At 41.2% G+C, this 14,952-nt stretch overlaps 1 protein-coding gene across 6 annotated transcripts in view; it reads right to left on the bottom strand.

Moving 5' to 3' along the window:
• ARID1B (AT-rich interaction domain 1B) overlaps positions 1–14,952 on the bottom strand; it is a 435,119-nt gene that overhangs the window by 319,181 nt on the left and 100,986 nt on the right. The window lies entirely within an intron of this gene.

The following is a 14,952-nucleotide window of genomic DNA, read 5'->3' as shown; positions in this document are numbered from 1 at the left end:
AAGGTCAAGAGATAGAGACTATCCTGGCCAACATGGTAAAACCCCATCTCTACTAAAAATACAAAAAAAAAAAAAAAATTAGCTGGGCATCGTGGCGCACACCTGTAGTCCCAGCTACTCAAGAGGGTGAGGCAGGAGAATCGCTTGAACCAGGGAGGCAGAGGCTGCAGTGAGCCGAGATCACGCCGTTGCACTCAAGCCCAGGAGGAAAGTGCAAGACTCCGTCTCAAAAGAAGAGAAGAGAAGAGAAGAGAAGAGAAGAGAAGAGAAGAGAAGAGAAGAGAAGAGAAGAGAAGAGAAGAGAAGAGAAGAGAAGAGAAGAGAAGAGAAGAGAAGGGAAGAGGAGTATGAAACAAGTATGCAAAGATATGTGTAGCAAGGAGTTCATTGCAGCTCCACTCAAAAATAGGGAAACAGCCTAAATGTTTAATGTCCATCAACAGGGAATTGGTTTCAGAAAAAAAAAAAAAAAAGCAGAGGTGAGGATTCAATAAAATACTACAGAGCCATTAAAAATAACAATTCTCATTTTACATTATATTTAACAACAAAAAGTTCTGTCCATATATTATTGAGATGAGGTTTAAAGATAGCAGGCTACAAAACCATATCTAGTATAATGTTATTTTTGAATGTGAAAATCTGTGTGTGGTATAGGTATAAAGAACTAACAGCCTCAAAGAATATATACCAAAATCACTCCTTAAACCAACTCTGTTTTTCATGAATCTAGAACAAAATGAAATTTATTTAGGATTATTTATCGCTGCTGTCTTTCTAAGAGTTATCAAAAAGTATATTATAACAATTTATCTTAAACAGAAGAAAGCTCCTTAATTTTTATGTGTTTGTTTTTCATCATAGATTTGAACCCCTCCAGGTAAATTCTACAAAATGGGAAAGCAAAAAGCAGAAGAAAAATCTTAAGTCCACAACAGCTCCATTCACATGTGGCAAATCCTGCTGGCTCCTGATTTCACAGGAAGATCAAACACCATTTTTCATGCATAAGAGACAGACTGAAAATTCCCCACAGCAAGGAATTCAGATGCTAAGCTGATGCGTGGTTGAACCAATTGCACAAGGAAATTTTATTATGTCAACATGTCCAGTCAAAAATAATGTGCTAGAAGGTAATAAATAAAGTCTACAAGGTCAGGATCTTACAACTGCTCAACATTCCACAGTCCCTTAAGCTAAGTTCCCAAATGAGACTTCTAAACAACTTAGGTGCCTTTTTTTCCCCCCATTTTCTTATTTTAAGAAGAAAAATAAATCTTGTCCTTAGGCTTGTCTAAGGAAAAAACAAACAAACAACAACAACAACAAAAACTCCACAATTTCCTGAAATTTGTCTTTCACCCTTGAAAAATGAGAAAGTCAACAAATGTATATTGAGCGCTTACTGTATGCACTGTATACTAAAGCTAAGTTCCTTCCAATTCTATCTGGCTTCTCTTAACTAACAGGAAAAAGACGACCCGGGATGAGAAAGAAGTTGACAGAGTTATACAAAACGGTCAGGCAGTGTCTCACACTGCAGAATGGGCTAGCTGACCACCCACACTCACAAGCTGGGTCCATGGCTCTCACGTTGCTCTGAAGTCCACTACGTTCTGGCCTGGGCCCTGGTTCCTTCCTAACAGGTAACTTCTGGGCCATAAACATGGCCAGTTTTTAACAGGCTTTCTGAAACCAACACATCTGGGATAATTTAACCCTCCCCATTAGTTTAGAAATTTTAAAAAAATCATAGGATAAAACAGATTTACCTTTTTTGATTTGGGAAACATTGAAAAGTTCTCATTTTTTATCAGTAACAAGTCTTTTTTTGTGACAAATTTTTTATAAAACTTAGAAGGGTACACACGATATAAGATTATAAAGACATACACATACAATCCCTCTTGGATTTCTTTACAATTATTAATTGCCTACAAAATTTCACTGCTTATTCTAAGTTCAACTGCTCTATATTTAGCAAATCACAGCTTAAGTGAATAGTAGGTCAGACCAATGTTCTGCGGAGTGAATATTCTATATAGCTGTGGGAACTAAATGGTAGTGCCTCTCATGACCTCAATTTCCAGAAGTCAGGGATATGTCCTGAACAGCCTTTATTTCCTCTTAATAACCATTATGAATCTATTATCCATGAATTTATTTATACACTTCTTAAATTAATTTATATTTCCAGTCCAGGCTATCTCTTTAGGGTAACAAGCTCTGCCACATTATTATCCACTTTGCAAAGTGGTACATCCTTTAGTTTTCATAAAATTAACTCCTTCAGGCTTCAAGGAGTGTTGCCTAACTCTTGTACACAGAATTTGATTAACAAATATATAGTCAACCAACGCAAGTCAATTATATCAGCCCAAAGCCTTTTTTTTTTTAACCATATCAAAAATTCCTTGCCAACTACTGTCCACGCCAGTCTGTCCCTTGATTCTTTTCCTTGGCCTATCTAAACTGCTTTCACCCCATTCGCCTTTATTGTGAAACAACAGCTAGAATAGCACAAACGATCCCAAAGGCACAGCAAACACGGCTGTACACAAGAGTGAGATCACTTTTCAAGGCACCTGTAAAAAGAAATCTCTAGTACACATTTTGTATTCTCCTCTCCCACTAAACTACGGATGTTTTCACCTTTCTTTCCAGGTCAGCCAATTAGAGGAGATTTTATTTAAGTATTCATAAAATGCAGGCATTCACTGGCAGTAAAATGCTTCCTCTCATTTACAACCAGTGTTGAACTAAAGTCTTACTGTACACAAAACTAACACACAAGTGTATAATTGTAGTTTTATGCTCAAGTGCCCTAATTACACACTTTAAAACACTTTCTTCCTGAGGATCCAATCGAGGGTATTCGATACCACAGATCTATAAAGTCTACAGTGTGTTTTTTGACAAAACAGAAGAACAACAGGAAAAAATCCGCAGCTTCTGAGAGAAGAGCGTGTGTTTAATACAAGGGACGACAAATCTTATTCTAAAACAGCTTAAAAAAATAGCACATTTCCAGCGTATATAAACTTGGTATGGTAGGAGGGTTGCCTAAGAGTTAAATAATTCATACTGCCTATTCTTGAAGAAAACAGAGCTGCCATTTTAAAATGTGGTCTTTCCTAAACTGTCACAGCGGTGAAAAATTCACCTATAAGCTTGTGTGCCTTACTGATATAATAATATAAAACAGGAAAGAATTTTTAACAGTAAAAAGAGCCACACTCACTTTTAATGTGGAAGCTTTGACACCTAGGGTATCAATATTTGCATTTAAAAACAAAATTAAAAAATAAGTATTTTCCATACCAAATATACAGTCATTTTTAAATGAGAGAATCATAACTATGGAAATGCATCAACATGACTTCGTAAAACTCTATTCCTGTGAAGGTCACAGGATATGCGGAAAGAAACGAAGGGCTCAGAAGGTAATCTATAGTAACGAATGAGTCAATTCTGCTCACAGAAGCAACATTTTCCCAGAAAATAAAAGGGCCTGAGCTGCCTGCCTCACAGGGATTTGGTTGTTTCCATCCCAAAAATGCTGTCCCAGGAAAGCACACTCGTGGAATCATTTTTTTAGTAATAAGTACATCTCGCTACAAAGCAATTTGGATTTTCCCTCTTTCTTGTTATATTATTGCCCAGACTGTAACTGGTAATTTTGAATCCGTGAATGTAATCTTTGAGTTTTTCCATTGTTCTTAATGGAAAACGATTACAAAATCCAAAGTCAAAACAGTCTAACAGTACTTCATACACATGTTAGAACAGCAGGGTTTTCTAATAAGACTTTAAAATAAGTGTCAGGCTACAGCAGTATGTTCGTGTTTCTAAAAACCACCCACTTGGTCCACAAGCACATGGTGAAGACACCATTTACTACAGTGTAAAACAGAAAACACTCGGGAAGCAGAAGTGATGGGAATTACAGAGGAGCTTCTTGCTTATCTGCCCTTCTGGCCAGAGATTTCTATTTTTATAAAGCACAAAAAGAGAAGCCAAGAGCTTTACCACTTTCCTATATAAACCCAGCTGCCAAAATGAATGTGCCAAAGGGGAATTTCAGAAAATTTTAAAGAGATAACCTTTGCTGAGGCTGCAATGTCAACTTTGTAACCGCATGACTGGAACATGTGCAGTGAATGCTTGATTGAAAAGAGACTGTTCTCTTTGAGATAACTATGGGGTGGGGGCAGGGTACAGAAAACAGGATTTACCAGAAGAGGACTAGAATTTTAAAAGAGTCAACAGACAAGCAACTGGTATCTTCCAGTTTGGAAGGGGAGCCTTGTAGGGGAACAGGAGGGGCGAGACCACTGACTGCAGGCCACTTTCTACCTTGGGGACCGTATACTTCCATGATAAATGCATATAAATTACTCATTCGTGTGTGGGTTTTAAATACAGCCTTTGAAATTGTTTCTTCTTTTTTTTCAAATGAAAGAATTGGGGGTGAGGTGAGATTACGCGGCTGCATTGTTACCATGAGTCAAAAGCCCTCTCTCTGAGGGTGCGAGAGGGTGGGTGCTCCACAGCCTTCCTGTATCGTTTTTCTCTCCCGGCCCTCCTCAAAATGATTTTTGTAACTAAGCTCATGAAAATAGAAGAAAATGCCAAGCCCATCAAAAATGAAAATTTCAAAAACTGCATTAATTTAAAGCATCATCCTTTAAAAAGATACAGTCTAAGTGTTCCATGAAGATACTTTTCAGGGAGAAAATTTACTCATTAATCTATCTACCCCTAAATTTAAATGATGTATATGGTGAAAAACACAGCAACGGAGAAAAGTAATAGCAATGGTAATCATGCAAGAGTCCAACTTCTCCACAGACTGTCCAAGACCCAACTTGGCTCTTAAATTTCTTCCTCTGAGACTTAGGGAATCGTGTCGACTGCAGAATCCATGAACAGACAGTCCCATGGGAAGAGCCAGCATTGATACGTTACTGGCACTCACTGCTCTCCTGAGAGGAGGCTGCACACTGACACAGACAGGGAGGAGGCTGGGGGTTTTGTCCCTATTACCTAGGACAAGACAGGCTTCAAATGAGCATGAGTCTTCTCTCTCCTTCCTGAGTTTCAGAATGTTCTCATAACAAATGAGGAGTAGGTTTATATAAATAAATCTTTCTACATTAGAAGATGCTGCTACCACCAGCCCACCATTTCACAAAGCAATGATTCCTCCCCTGAATTCCATGTGCAAAGGTAGGGTCAGTGGAACACAAAAGCATTATCAGTGGTTCAAAAACTGACTCCTTGCAGCTTGTTCCCTGGATCATAGTTTGAGTTGGCGTAAAGGGAAGGGAGGAGGAGATGCTCAAAAATATATCCAGTACACAGTCCACATATTGCTGGATCAATGAGCTATTGTTTTAAATGAAAAAATACGTATCCATTCCCTCCCTCGTTGGAAGGCTCGGCACAGTTACACATTATTAAGAACTACTTTATCATACACTTCCAGAACTGGAAAAGACTTTGAAAGGCCACTGGCTCAACTCTGTCCTTGTACGGTCAAGGGCTAGGAACCCTGCACAATTTCACCCGGTAGTCAGAAACGGAAACGCTCACCCCACTCTCCCACGAGGCTCAGTCATTAAACGGAAGTGAAAGGTGGAGGAAGCGAACAGCCACTCAGACTGGGACAAGAGAGGCAAGGACGCTTTGGAGGTCATGCTGTGTCCCAGGACAGCAGTACGGGGTAAGGCATGGGGAGCCCAGAGGATACAAGAGAGCCAGCAGGGGTGGGAAAAGAAGCTGGAGAGAGGAAGGAAGCCTGCAAATGAGAAATGCACACATATTTCTTTAACTTTTAAAAACTAAAATTGTTAGCCAGGCATGGTGGCAGGTGCCTGGAATTCCAGCTACTCCAGAGGCTGAGGCAAGAGAATCGCTTAAACCCAGGAGGCGGAGGTTGCAGTGGGCTGAGATCACACCATTGCACTCTAGCCTAGGCGACAAGAACAAAACTCAAAACAAACAATAACAATAACAATAAAATTGTAAAATCTGTGTAGTTGAGATTAATTTAGAAAGTATGGGTAGAATGTCCCTTATCTGAAATGCCTGGGATCAGAAGTGTCTTGGATTCCAAGCTTTTTCAAACTTTGAGATATTTGCACTACATAATTGCTGGCTGAGCATCCCTAACCCAAAAATCCAAAATCTTAGATGCTCCAATAAGCATCTCCTCTGAGCATCACATCAGTACTCAAAAAAAGTTTAGGATTTTGGCGCATTTCTAATTTCAGATTTTCAGATGAGGGATACTCAACCTGTACAATATTAGGATACAAAATTTCTACCAACACAGACACTGTAGGCACAAGTGGGAAGGGGAGGCTTCGTTGTGAGTCATTTAGCACATAAACTTAACTTACATGATAAACTTGTGATACTGGGCAATAAACAGGAACTCCATTTTAAAGTTGTGGCAATATGAAGAAATGATGCTTTGGATAAAGTATCAAAGTCCTTGAAATATCAACATATTTCAAAGTAAATGTTTATATAAAAAGAAGATAATTCAGTTATTTCCCTTGAGAAAAACAATCTGCAACTTTTAAAATTTCATCAGGTGAAACATGTACCAAGTAGACCCAAAAGATTGGTCAGAAAAAAATATAGGATGTTGACATTTTAAAATCAGTAACAGAAAGACACCCAGGGGCAGGCAGGGGAAAGGGAGGAGGACTTACTGAATGTAGAATTTTCAGCAAAATAAATGTCTCACTTCTTTCCATTGCCTCCTCATTTTATATTTACAAATCATTAAAATTAGGCATTCTGAACTACACATTTTGAAAGTCAATAAATAATCATAAAATGATAGCCTCCTCAAACCAATACTTCAACATGGAAGTATTCTGATTGTCCATTCTAAGCACCTCTGGGGTTAAGTCAATAGACTTCAGTGAAGCCATTTCACTGTTTTGGACATTAACTGGTACAAATACCTGTCTTAAGATAGAACCCTCCAAAATCCAGTGACATATAAGGATAACTGGGCCAAAATATTTTAGTTCTGAAATTAGATCATATTCCAATTTTACTTATTTTAGCTATATTACCATTAGATGGTAAAGCCGGGTTTCAAACAGTATCCTCCAATGATTTTCACTTTAATAAATCCTTTAAATTTAAAAGATACACCGTATATGTTATAGGGAAACATGATTTCCAACTATTCATTTGACATACTTAGTTTCCTTTCAAAAATGTTTCTTACAAGAACAATGAAAGTTTATCCCAGCAGCAACACTGTAGTCAGGAAGGATTTCCCTGAAACCAAGACAAGGTATAAGGAACTGGGGGGAAATGATGATATTTTCTGACCAGGGATACTATATTCAATAATCACTCACAATCATTTAAAACCTACAGCTATTTCTTACTGCCAGAAAAAAGAATTAGCAACACTAGTTATCTGGGCATTTGGTGGTTCCTGAATCTCAGAAACTTTTTCCATTGCCCTTCACTCCCCAAACTAGCGGTAGCCTAATAATCCTAGAAACACCGCAGCCATCTCCTTAGCAGACTATGATTAGCCCACACGTGGTGTCCGTACAGCATCCAGGAAAAACCAGCTGCTGGGGTTTGGGCGCTCCATCCTTACACCTCCTAATCCTCCCAGATGGAACGCCCATCTACGGAAGGCCCTCCAGGTGGCCACCTTACCCTTATCTGCTGGAGCTTTACTGGGAAGGTGCACTGCTTAGGAGGCAAAGACCTGCATGAAATAGAGAAGACCTGCCACGCAACTGGCAAATCACTTAGCTTTGGTTTCAGTTTTTCATCAGGTCGTCCTGAAAATAGACCACGTTCTAAATCTACTTTTTCTGAACTACAAAAAAAAAATCTTAAATTATCATTAGAAGGAAAAAGGGAGAGGGGAATCAAAGGAGCTTAAAAAATACCGAAAGTTAATTAGAGTAATGGCTGTCAAATGTTTTGACTCCAACTCGGAGGAAGAAACATATTTTATGTCAAAACCTTGAACAGAGGACACTCGCTGTATGTGCTACATTTGTATCTTCTACTCTTTATATCAAATTCCTTCCATTAAAAACATTTCTAGTTGCAGCCTAATACATTACTTTCATGCTCCCATTTAATGAGTCATAATCAGCAGTTTAGAAAACACTGCATTAGGGCACGATATTTTTTTCCCCAGAGAATCTCAAAGAAAACAGTTCCAAGTGATACTGTATCAGAATAAATGACGGTCCAGCGATTCTGGCTCCTGAAATGCCTCTTCCCTGACCTACAGCTGTTGTTGATACAAAATGCCATTGCCAGAGAAAGAGAACTTACTGCTTGTCTGAGTTGGCTGAACAGCCAGGGCAGGTTAACAAGAAACACCTGCACAGGAGGAAGGCAAACACCAGCACAACAGGTAACAGCTTACCTCCAGCACCTCCAGCACCTGCCACTCAGAGGAGCTGGCAACTCTCAGAAGAAGTCAAGAGTCAAAGCAAGGAAAGGTGAAGAGATGGGGCTGGAGCCAGCCAGCTGACAGGCCCGAGGTGAGGATCGGAGAGTGAGATCATGCTGTGGGGAGCATGGGCCGAGTGCTGGGGCTGGTGTGTGTCAGGCTCACGCTGGAGAGGAAAGCATGGAAGACATGGCGTTCAGAGGCGGCACGTCCAGAGAAGGAAGTAAAGCTCAGAAAAGTAAAGAAAAGCAACGAGAGGAAGGGCTATGACTTATTTTAACCTTCCACACAGATCCCCAAAGAAGAAAAGTAAACTGTCACGAAGACAACGCAATCTATTTGTCCAGAGTGGAGGACCCCAAATGTGGGAGCTCTGAGAGCACCAAGTCCCTGGAGTAACTTGGGAATCCCCCTAGCAATGAGCTCTTTGCCAGGTTTATATGAATATTAGGCAAACAATAGCTCTGGGAGAAATAATTAGACGAAATTATAACTACTACCCCAAATTTACAATATTGCTACCAAGAATAAAGACGGTTAACATATAATTGAGAAACTGCAAGCTGACGAGGAAGATTTGATGCAGGGAGAGAGCCCCGAAGTAAGATGCTGTCGGTATGAGGAGCCTAAAGGCGCCTCACAAACACTCCCTGACCATTAACTCCCAGGGAGGCCAGAAGAAACCTAAGGCAGTTGCGTTAATTCAGGGTCTACCCTTAGAAAATGCAGAAATTAAGACAGTGAACTCTCCCTCTTTTTGGGTTCCCCGTGTAAGATTTTATCATAACCTTACTTTGTTCTCTATCCTGAGGCCTCAACATAAAAGCTCCTAGCCACAAAAATACAGTATAAAGCTAATCAGCTCTGTGTACTACAAAATGATTTACAAAATAACTATCAAACAGACCTCATTATAAAATGTTGTCATTGAGATCACCTTCCCTCACCCAAAACTAGCACTCCCAACAACAGCAAGATGTTATACAAAGCACTTTTAAACGTTTTAAACTACTTTCACACAGACGATCTCATTTACCTCCATAACAATCCTACGAAAAAGTGTAGAATCAGTATCCTTTCACAGAGAAATGTCTAAGAGTATGTGGCCAGTCGGTGATGGAAACCGTGCTATATTTCTGGTCTCCTGATTGAAAGAGACCACAGCAATGAAAGAAAAAGGCAACGCAAGGCACCCTTATAGTTGGTATCTGTAGCTAGGCTTTGTTTTCCCAAATGGATTTCAAACACCTCTATATTTTCTATTATTCACATGTGTTGACTGATACTTTATTGTGCAATGATTAGGTGTCCACAGAATCATCCCAGGCCCTGTAGATGGTACAAATGTGAACAAGACAGAATCTCTGCACAGAAACAGCCCCTAGCAGAAGAGAGGGAGCCCATGGGCAAACAGGGAGATTCTGAGTGGCACCAAAGAAGCACAGCAGAGAGGCAGGCCGGCCAACTCTGCCCAAGGAGCTGGGGGGAAATGGGTCCCAGAACATGGGAATTGCTGCTCCACCAGGACCAAGGCTGAGAGGGAGGACTCACTTTCAACCAGCAGAGAAGAGAAACGAGAGTAAGATCTGTTGAACAGCTGCAACCCAGCTGGGGAAGAAAGGAACACATAAGAGAAAGAGGAATCATTCAGGACAGGATGAGCAGTGATGGGGCAGAATTTTATTAATTCCCAGGGCCATGCTATGCATACAGCAGATGCTTACAAAAATACTGGCTGTATGATTGTTTGACCCTGAAATAAATTAGTACATTTTATTTTAAAGCAGAAGTATGTATGTTACTACCCAAGTGAACGAGTTCTATTCTCAAATATCAACTGTGCATACTTAGGCATTAGGGCTTCCCCCAACGCTACACTAGCCTTCCGGATGCCTCCTCACATTAGTCAAGAACACATCTTTGCCATATTAACCCAAATAAGCCATGGGGAGGAAGTTAAACTTGCTGCCACCCCAAATCGAATACTGCAGCCCCAAACTGTGAGGTAATTTTTAAGGAATATCTGCCATTTGGAATTATTGCTATAACTGCTTCCCCACAATGGGGACAGGAACACTGGAGATCCACCAGTATGTATCACTAAAGACTAAAATTCCAACCACAGGTGTTGAAAGTAGCCCAGTATTGAGGTATGGGAACTCGTGCAGTCCTCAGGCTCTGAGAAGGAATGATGCAAAACCGAAGACAATATGCTGTTTGTGCAGACATTTAGAGAGAAACGAAAGGTATTACATGGGACATTATATAGATACATAGATGCGTGCACATACGTATGCATACATATATTTTTAAAACAGTGTAAGCACAGAGCCTATTTTCCAAAGCTTTGAAAACAAAAACTAGTAGAAATTATGCAATTTCTCCAAATACAATATGCCAGAATTTCAAATCTGGTACATCTAAAATTTCAAATACCATATACTAAACCCTATTTGGGTCCAGAAAAGCAACTTCCGGCTCTCCTAGTACCAAATTGTGACTGCCTGAGTGAGCCCTAATTAACAGAAATCAGCTTTCTCGGGTTCCAAGAGTGGATCCCAGAGAGGCTGTTCTGGGCCATGCAGGCCCCACCCAGGGAGAAGGAGAAGGCCTAACTTGGGCCAACTCACCTGGCAGGGCTCTCGAAACTCCTGCAGGCCCAAGGCAACACGCTGCCACTGTCAGTGCATTTTAAATACCCTTCTAACCTCTACTATCAAGCTAACAAGACCAGTACAGACTTCTAAACCCTTCTCTTTAGCCTTTTTCTCTACATTACAGCCACAAAAGTGCTTATAAATTATGCTAGTCTGAGAACATGGATACACAAGAAACACAAAAAAATGACTATGCAGTTTTCAACTTAAAATTTCTGTTCACTACACAAAACTAACAGGGATTTTTAAAAATACTAAAAACAATAACATCCACCAAAAGCCATCAATGTGTGTTTTTTTCTTTTTTTTTCTTTTTTGAGACAGAGTCTCACTCCGTGGCCCAGGCTGGAGTGCAGTTGCGCGATCTCGGCTCACTGAAACCTCCGCCTCCGGGGTTCAACTGAAACTCTCGGCTCAGACTCCCGAGCAGCTGGGATTATAGGCATGCGCCACCCCACCCAGCTAATTCTTGTATTTTTAGTAGAGACGGGGTTTCGCCATGTTGTCCAGGCTGTTCTCGAACTCCTGACATCAGCTAATCCGCCCGCCTCGGCCTCCCAAAGTGCTGGGATTACAAGCGTGAGCCACTGCGCCCAGCCGATGTGTGTTTGTCTTACGCAAAATTTACACAATAAATTTAAATAATTGTTTCCTACTCTATACAGAGCCTTAAGTTTGACACTTTAAACAATACATCATCTTATCTACTATCTTAGAAATGCCTTGTAGTAAGCTTTTGCCTCTAACACAATCATAGAACATTCTCCCTATTTTTCTTTCTCTCTCCTTTCACTACCAGCATTCCATTTTCTAGCTCCTCCCTTCTCTCTCTTATCACATCCCTCTTTTCCTCTGACCCACTCTACTAAACGACATGGTCATTCGCACACACTAAGATGTCTCCCTCTCCCAGAAAATCTATTTTTCCTCCCAGGCTGTTCAGTGACATTGGCCTGCCGTCTCTTGCCACCTGGCCTCCACCTCACAACTCAAATATACCGTTGAGGGGCATCTGGGCTCCCAGAAGCCCACAGCCCCTGTTGGATCAGCCTTCAGAAATCTTCTAATGCTGGAAGGGTCCTTCTCCTCTGATCACTGTTTGCCATCTGCTGCTGCAGAGAGGGGTTGAGATTTTGTTGCAGTTTTTGCTTTGCTTTTCTCCCAACATCATGAATGAGTTGACTCTTAGCTTTCCTGCTATATGTGAAAGATCACTAGTCTAAAACACAGGAAGGCTAAGCTTACACACACACACATGCACACGCTGCACATATATACACGTGTCATATGTTTATATCTTAACTCCCAGCAAGAGTTGACTTTACAAAAACAATGATATAAACCCTCTGCTTCCTATAACAGAGGAATATAAAATAAAATTCGTAAGGGTCTGCAGAAGTGTTTAGCATGATACGAAAAAGAACAACTCTTACAGTACTTGTTTTGAGGCACTTCATTCCCAAAACACATTTTCCATTGTTACAATCTTTTAAAGTGCTCATCTATCTGGCTTCTACAGCAATTTGCGAGTGTGAAACAAATATGCAATTCACAGAGGAAAAAAAGGGCAAAGGCTTAATTTACTGTACTCTCATTTGCCAGAGTGTAGAGTTGTGGGGCACAGCCACAAAAGTGATTGTAAATTCCACTGGTCTAATGAACAGATACAGTTTTCCTAATTTTTATTGCTGTACTCTACAGCTGAGTGATTGTCAGGCCAACGCCAAAGCACAGGTTCCATCTGAATGACATATGGCTTCAGTCAACCAGAGAGATGTTCAACATTAAACAATACAAGTAGACAGAACAAGAATACAAAATGCCAAATTAGCCCTCGCAGAACCAGATACCCTAGTACACAACTCAGTCCTTTGGAAGAGGCTCCGAGTGTGTGGGTATGATGCGAACACAACTCCCTGGCCCCTTGCAGCAATGCACAGGGCACAGCGGGGATAGGCTGGTGCGGAGGAGAGCCTTCATGGGCACTGGAGTCAGAAGCTGTAGTTCCGCCCTCAACAGCTAACTGTCCTATCTATATGAGACTGCATTATCTCTTTGTCCAGCAGTTTCCTTACCTCCTCCTTACAAAATGGCACTACAATATTTCCTCCACCTCACTGAATGAAATGCTGATGCAAAAACACTTCCTAAATGGTCAATCACGATGCAAACAAACCCATGATGATGATAATTCTCTTACCAACAAACACTTCCTAAAGCAAGTCCAATGCAATTGCAAGCATTAAAGCAGCAATGTAGTGACCACCAGTCCAACCATTTGGCTGCCCAAGCTATGAACGCTCTTCTGGGATTTGGGTTAACTCCTCACCTTATTATGAGCCTGATAGGAGGCAGACTCCACTTCCCAACACAGAGGCTGGAAAGGCCTTACTTGCTTTCCCAAACTAGAAACTAGAGTACTGGAGTTACAGGCAGCTAGAGTATTGACCCAGCCAATCAGATGCACATGCCCTGGTCTTTGACTCATTAGCCAGTAATACAAAGAAACAAGGAGAGGAGGAATTTCTCCTTGCAGTACACACAGCAATACCCAATTTCAGGTGTGTGCACATGTGTGCTACCAGGATGCCAGTGGGGCAATATGGAGGTACAAGTTGTGTCTGGCATGCTCAGGTCTTCTCTGTACTTGTGACCTGTTTTTGCAGCATCCTCATGGTGTGGTCTCCCTTGCTCCTGCCCTTCTGGCAATTCTGTGAGCTTCCCAACAGCCTGTCAATTCCTTTTCTGCTTGAATTGGCTAGACTCGGTCTTCATTGCTTACACCTAAGAATCCTCGCTGACATAAGGTAAAATGGTACCTTGAAATGGTAGCCAGATAAGTGGAGAAACTAAAGGAGAGCCTCAAAATGTGTGGCACCACAAAGCAAAAACAGAAGGCAGAACGTGACGCCCAGCTGGCAGAGGCATGAGGAAAGGCAACTGCCTGATCAAGTATGTAGGGTGAGAGAAGCCCTTCAAAAGATCTTACGTAACTAATCAAAAGTCAAGGATAAACATGGGCCAGGCGCAGTGGCTCACGCCTATAATCCCAACACTTTGGGAGGCTGAGGCAGGTGGATTACTTGTGGTCAGGAGTTTGAGACCAGCCTGGCCAACATGGCAAAACCGCGTCTCTACTAAAAATACAAAAAAAAATTAGCTGGGTGTGGAGGCACATGCCTGTAGTTCCAGCTACTCAGGAGGCTGAGGCACGAGAAGTGCTTGACCCGAGCGGCAGAGGTTGCAGTGAGCCAAGATGGCGCCACTGCACTTCAGCCTGGGTGATAGAGCGAGACTCCGTCTCCATTTAAAAAAAAAAAAAAAAAAAAAAGGATAAATATGGTTATGCAAGAAGGCCTACAGGTGGCATGGACCCAACTTTCAGAGGCCGGCAGCTCCAATGTGTTCCTTCTTTTAGCATTCGTTGAGACCTTATGTGCCAGACTCTGAAAATACTCAGGAGGGTCACAAGTTCAGCAGGGTACACATTCAATAGCAACAAGTAATTTTAATATAGAGACACATGTTATTGAAGTAGACATTGAATAAATGTAGGTGGAGCCTACATTATTCCATGCAAGGAAGCAGCACGGAGAAAGAGACACCTGAAAGAGACAGGAAAAGTATCTTCATGGAACACTTAGACTGTATCTTTTTAAAGGATGATGCTTTAAATTAATGCAGTTTTTGAAATTTTCATTTTTGATGGGCTTGGCATTTTCTTCTATTTTCATCAGCTTAGTTACAAAAATCATTTTGAGGAAGGCCGGAAGAGAAAAACGATATAGGAAGGCTGTGGAGCACCCACCCTCCCGCACCCTCAGAGAGAGGGCTCCA

This window comes from Hylobates moloch, unplaced genomic scaffold (assembly GCF_009828535.3).
Source record: "Hylobates moloch isolate HMO894 unplaced genomic scaffold, HMol_V3 SCAFFOLD_2, whole genome shotgun sequence".
In the NCBI taxonomy this organism is placed as follows: domain Eukaryota; kingdom Metazoa; phylum Chordata; class Mammalia; order Primates; family Hylobatidae; genus Hylobates; species Hylobates moloch.
Note: the sequence above shows the minus strand (reverse complement) of the source record. Positions and strands in the feature narration are given on the sequence as shown.